General features: G+C 42.3%; 1 long non-coding RNA gene across 1 annotated transcript; it reads right to left on the bottom strand.

Moving 5' to 3' along the window:
• Positions 1-1,560: 1,560 nt before the first annotated feature.
• On the bottom strand, positions 1,561-4,959 carry LOC110986471 (uncharacterized). The gene is made up of 2 exons (XR_015425104.1): positions 2,722-4,959; positions 1,561-2,120 (listed from the first exon to the last, which is right to left on the bottom strand). It is a non-coding gene; the product is annotated as an uncharacterized LOC110986471 (long non-coding RNA).
• Positions 4,960-6,744: the final 1,785 nt, after the last annotated feature.

Consider the following 6,744-nt stretch of genomic DNA (forward strand, 5'->3'; position numbering starts at 1 on the left):
TTGCAAATTGTCTGAAACAAAGTCTTCAGAACAGACATGGGACCTTTTCCAGAAGTCGTAATTTTCCAGTCGCTCTCGTAGCAATTACATCATTGTATCAGAGCCTACAGTTCCGACAATTCCGGTGCTCACTAATACCACTTAAATGTTTTCCTTGTCTACAAGTATGTTCAAATTCCAAACTAAACTGGTTTTGACTGCGGCAAAATCATCCTCCCGCTGTAAAAGAACATAACTCATTGGCCAGCAATCGATCTTGAATGTGCGCTTGTCTAACGACAGGACTTTCCACCGCAAAACTGTGGCAAGATTATGGTGGACTCGTGTGAGGACACGGACTTTGAAGGGATTCAAATGCCTCAGTGTTACAACACAAGATATCGGCATGCACCTTCATGGTTCCTAGTCTATTGAGGGTTGCGTGCCAGTAAAAAGGTCGAAAATTGCCTGAATCATGATTTGTAAGCTTTCAAGTTCTCTGCTATTAGAGCATTTCGAGACACGTGGACTGGGTGGTTTGTTAACATGGAGGATGTAATCTCCCTCCAAATCGCTTTATTTTGCAATGGAGTGCAGGCATCAATTTTCAAAATGGCGATGGGCCCCATGACTGTTTTGAGGGGAGATTTTCTCTGGAGAGCAATATCTTCAAAAGTCAGCTGTTAAGTCACTAAAAATTGAAAGGAAAATGAAAGATGAAGTGAGCTTTAATTTGATATGTGTCTTGCACCCCTGTGAAACTTGTGATATTTCTCCTGATTGTTTGAAGTGGGGATATTTATCACTGTTGTCTATGACAGCTTATTTACTGGTCTGTATACCCTGAAGGTTCCCGTACTAAAACAGAGTTTGCATTCAACAAACTATTCTGGGCACTGTGAGCATTAACGTACTGCTGCTAAGAAGAAATGGCGCAATTTCAAGGATCAGAGGGTTCGTGTAAGATGTAACCACCACATATACAACTCAACTTCAGAACTCAATATACAAATAATGCGTGCTTATTTATTTAAGTGTAGAAAAGAGTACATGTACATGTACGTCAATTCACTGCTGCCTGTAACTTCACTTTAATTGATACGAAGAATATTGTTTTATCAAACATTATACTCGATGCAGTATTTTGGTAGAGGCCTATCTTTGAAAAGGTGATAGAATAATCTTGGCTAATTACAAGGTCAAAGCTTTTTAACTCGGTGGAAGTTTAGCGTTTAGTTGTTTGTGAATTTGAAAACCGTTAATCAGGACTACAACTTGTGTAATTCGTCAAAGATTTGCTGAACTTCTGCAAGGGCTGATAAGATTGGTCAATAGGGGCCTACGTATACGTACGGATTCTCTTCCTCAAAGACTGTCGAATAAACGCACTTACTGAAACATCAAAGTTCAATTAAATATCGGTATTCATGTTAAAATATGGCATGAAAATTCTGAGGGCTAATAAATATGCAGTTACATTGCAATCGTTAAATACAATTGCACGGAAAGTAAAATGATGGGCCGATATTGGTCATTTAAAAATTAGTGTAGCCCACACAATCCAAACAACCAGGACAAGTATTTCTCAGATTAAACTTCACACTTTAATTCAACCTTGATTTCCTCTGGCAACAGTAAATCACTTATAATTATGCAGATTTGGAATTAACACTTGTAAATGTATAACAATACAAAGCAAAGGTCAAACAGTAGTAAAACCGATGACAATGATAACAATGACAACAAGATAACAATGAGCGCTCGATACACACACACAAGATATAGAATATGTAGATCTACACAGTTTTCACCAAGATCTTGGATTTCAACCACAAATGGTCAGTTCTCTTAAATTCAAAAGGATCCTGGCTGGTCCAACACCAGCACTGCAACTGTTCAGTTCCCTGATCAGGTAGGGCCAGTATGCAGAGCACAGATGTCTGAAGCCTACGTTCAGAGTTGAAGATGCAATAGACGTCTTTGGAGGAAGAAGTCCACACTGGGCTGATCACGGAACTCTCTAATCAGGTCAGAAACTCCCGAGTGCACAATCCCACGGTACTGTCTGGCACACCTGGGCTCAGGAAGAGGAGCTGAATGTGGGAGTTGTCCAATACTTCTCTCGGGTCAGCGCACTGGGCCTGAGAGTAAACAAATTTGAACCTAATATACATGTAACATTTATACATGTAACATTTTCTGGTGGCTCAATTACATATCCTGTCACATGCAACATGTGAAGCTTGTTCACAAACACTAGACACTTCTAGATTCCACTGGTAATCATATTTACTTTAATAGTAAATCAGCTTGGGAATTATTACCTCTTGGCATTTTCCACAAATTTCCAAAGAGATATGTTCCTCACAACATTCTTAATTTGAGAAACAAGTATTACATTATGCAAATTATAGATCTTGCCGGTATGGTATCCCTTTAATGCACAATATTCACCCATGAGTTACGTATGTCCCCATGTATATGCAAAATATCCCCCACAAACATTATTGGTTTTCTCATCCAGATAGTCAAGTCCCATAAGTAGGCTTACAAATATTAAATTCCCCCCTGTTACAGACCTATATTGTTCGCAAATATGATGGTTTTACTTTCAGATTTCAATTACAGGCTTATTGACAAAATCCCCCTAGGTTGAGTAATGTATGCATAGCACTGAACTGTTATGGTACAAGCACATGGCTCCCAAACGACTATTTTTCTATCATCAAAGTTTGGCCTTACCTGAGAGCCAGTAGCTACTTGCAGTATCCCTGGAAGCAATGATTATTAAACTCAGGAATGCGTAATATAGGAAGTGATTTTGGCCATTAAATTACAATTTTAGGCCCCTTTTGTTTTCCTGCCGGTCGCTTTCCGAAGGAAAAAGATGGCTGCATCCATGAGCTTTTTTCTGCCTCTCTCTCAGTGGTCGCTTGAGGGCGCTATGTATATTTTGGGCTGGGCTACACCAGGTCAACATTATAAACGTACTAAAAAATACCACTATTCTGAATGTAGTCATTTCACATTCATTTTGAATTACAAAGTAAAGTTTAACACTGTAAGTGTTTGCCCTCGAAGGCTTGTGTGAAAAAAAAACACCAGCGTACTCGGCAGTGTAATTGTATCTGATGGCGCAATCAAAACGCTAGGTGTAGTCGATGACATAATTACAAGCTCACAAACTGAACGCACTGCATCCATGTAGGCCAGCAGGTATAAATTCAATATTGCTTTAACTATTTAAACTAAATCATTGAAACACAATTAATTGTATATGCATAGCGAGTGTAATATTCAACCTAACACAAAATGAACAGTGAGAGGGTATAATATAGTAACTAATGATTATAGATGAAACGCTTGGGGCGCCTTTCCATATGTACGTTTTTGGGTGCGTTGCGTACACGATGCGTTCATGCGTTTCACTTCCACGGACACAAAAATCGACCCCTAAACATAACACATGTGTTGGTTGCGTTCGGCCGTCAAAATCGCCAAAGAGCCATTTTGACGGATGTGCAACGCTTGGCGCAAGTGCTGACGCGCATTAGGCCTATGGAAAGGCGCCTTTAGACATGAAGGAACAATGAAATAAAAAGTGTAATAACGTCAATCTAAAAACATGTTACAGTATAGGAAATGGAGACCATTGGCAATGGGTGGTCCTAGCTCTGGGTATTTGTAGATAGTGTGAGTTTCTTAGATTACGCCTTGACACTAATCGAGTGTTGGCAAGAGTTGATGGCAATAGTCGGGGTGACTTGGGCAGTGATTTGGCAAAACAATTTGATTATGTCTGATCTCAAGATTGTCCAGTTTAGCTGTTACATCCCATATGGCAAAGCATTAGGCAGGGCCACTCCAGTGATGTTTGATTCCCACACTGATCCTGCGAACTTTAACATTGGTCGAATGTTACAGCTTATAGATGATGACAAGGTTCTCAAGCTGTGCTCCGCACGTGAAGTTTACTGAGGGCAAACACCAAACAGTCGGCGGGTGGACTTGTTGGTTGCACTTCAGTCACTCATGATGATAATACCCAGACGTTTTGTTCCTATTCAGCACTACTTTTCTGTTTTAGGTCAGTTTTATTTGTGATTTGCAGAAATGTTATAGTTGGGCTGAAAAGTAAATTTTTGGTTGTGGACGTGGCAAACAAATAAGGCTTAGGCATCTCTGTCACTTGAACATTTGCACCGGATCATGGCTCGCAACACAGGCCCCAAGTGTGGATGCTTAGCGGCATAAAGGAGTGGATTTGTGCAGTTGCTGACCAACAGGAACACTTCGCCGTAAAGGTAGAAACGGGTGCTCTTTGCGACCATCATGATGGCTAAGGGCGCGAAGGAAATCACGAAGACCAAGATGACGATGGAGAGGTTCTTGGTAACGGCAAGTTGGTCCCTCTTGATACGACGGCCCTGATCAGAGCTGTGTGCTTGTTGAAGTGGCAAAGTAGGTGTATGACTATGGGCGTCACAAGCTACGGGTTCACCATCGTTTGGCTTTGTGGACCTACCTGTGCTATTATCAGTTGAGTAGAGAGTGTCGTGTTCTTGGCGCCTGTTGAAATGACGTCTAACGTGTCGCCAAATCAAGACGTAAGAAATGAGGACAACACATAAAGTCGGGAACAAAACTGCTAATCGAATAACTCTGTATGTGTCAGCTGCTGGATGAGTTGTATTTACTGTACAGGTGCGGGTCATTGAATCGAAGCCGAATTCACCGATACCACCGAATGGGGGTATAATCAAGGCGCATAAAGGTACGAGCCAGGAGCCAAGGACCATCAAGGCAATCTTATTACGTGTGTACAACCACTGGTAGGTCTCCTTGGGCTTGGTTACTAATATGTACCGGTTCAGAGCAATGTTGACGAGGCTGTACAGGCTGCAGCCTACGGTCAGGTGCACCAGAACAGCTGCCATCACACACGGGACGTCAGACTCCAGCGGGAAGCCTGGAGTAGTGCTTACCATACCCGGCACGCTCCAGAGAAGAGCAAAACTGCCTAGGCAATCGGACGCGCTGAGGTTGGCCACGAACGCATTAGTAACAGTCCTGATTTTCTTGGTCCTGGCCATAGCAACCAACACCAGGCTATTGCCGATGATTGCAAGGATTATCAGGATAGAAAGGACGACAGAAAGGCAGGTGAACTCGATGTGGGTGTACGGCGCATTAGATGAGGAACTAAGAGTTGAGTTCAGCCGATGAGGGGTTGATTCCACCTCTGGAGTGGTGTTTAACACGAGAGCCGACTCCTGGAACGTTTTGTGCGAGGAATACGCCATTGTTTTGGCTGCTGGTGATTCTAGTGATGAGACGAATGTGTATTTCGTTATACCGTCACTCGAGTCCACAATTCTCGATACTGGCACTCCACGTCAAGGCATTGTGTAGGCCCCCTATATGTCCCCTGCCTTTTTATCCTTTTTTTTGGTGGCGGAAATTGTCAAACATAAATAGTACGGGACACTAAATGCGTCATTTCCAGGTCCCCGTGCCAAGAAGTGCGTTTTCAAAAGTGCAAAGCCTGTACCTAGAACAGCACTGAATATCCGGTGTGATGTAACGTCCCCTCTTTCGGGTATTAATACCAGGAATCTGGTGTTTTTTTTTCCATACGACGCGCGTTATGTCAGCAATCCTATAAAAACAGCTGAACATAGGTAGTTCCTTTTAAACGTGAGTAAAACAATAAATGTAAATTAAACTTATATTCCGCGTAATTCCTCAGCATTTCTCCAGAAGTTAAATCACAGGGAATAAACTGAAATCTCTGGGAAAATAGGATGTTGCTGATGAAAAAGGGCGGCTTATTGACAAAAAGTAAAAAAAAAGTTGGGTGGATCGGAATACTACACGCAGCTACCTACACAAACACAGCCAGAGCTCCATCATAATGTCACCTGGATCAGCCAGCAAAAAATGACAATTCTATTCAAAATGACTTTGCATTACACCTTGTTTACAACGGCCCACCACACACACAAGTGTGTTTCTGCCTGCAATTGGGGACCCAGTATTGTTCCTCTTTTGTTTGTACTTCAACTTTTTTAGAAGATCACCCATATGTTTTGTACACAGTTTTCAATCGGGGACCCTCCGTCAATCGGGGCCTTATTGTCCTCTATTGTTCAGGGTCTCCAATTGAATGCAGAAACAAACTCCATACCACTAACGAACCGGTAAAATACTAAGCAATGGTGTATTGACAGCAAACACGACTTGTTGACGATTTCAACAAGGAGGGGACATCTGAACTAAACTTGTGCACAAAATGAACATAAACTCTAACCATAGTTTTGGCTCTATTACAATACTAATACGTACTAACTTTACATCTGCCATTTTAGGATGACAGAATCAATAACATGGTACACACAACAAATCCGATTTTGGGGTCTCCAAAAGCCCACCCCCCCGGCGGCGGAAGCGGGCCCCTCCCCCACTTTTTCGACCGGGGCATGCCCCTCCCACTTTTGCAGGTCCTATGAGCTGAATTGATCAGCCTATTAATGACTGATGCCTGATGGTCTCACAATAGCCACCCCACTTTGAAAATCGTTCCGCCACCTGTGCTCCCAGAAATTTGGATTTGGATCCGCCGTTGACGAGATTTATATCTTGCAAGCTAGCAAAGCGTACTTACTATAAAATTGAATATTCCTTTCAGGCACTATGTATGATCTCGTCCGCATGAGATAGGCCTAGTCATCATGATGTGCGGATGTCGAGCGGGAAAGATGTTGA

This window comes from Acanthaster planci, linkage group LG04 (genome assembly GCF_054643075.1).
Source record: "Acanthaster planci isolate LZ-2023a linkage group LG04, COTS_SCS, whole genome shotgun sequence".
Taxonomy (NCBI): Eukaryota; Metazoa; Echinodermata; class Asteroidea; order Valvatida; family Acanthasteridae; genus Acanthaster; species Acanthaster planci.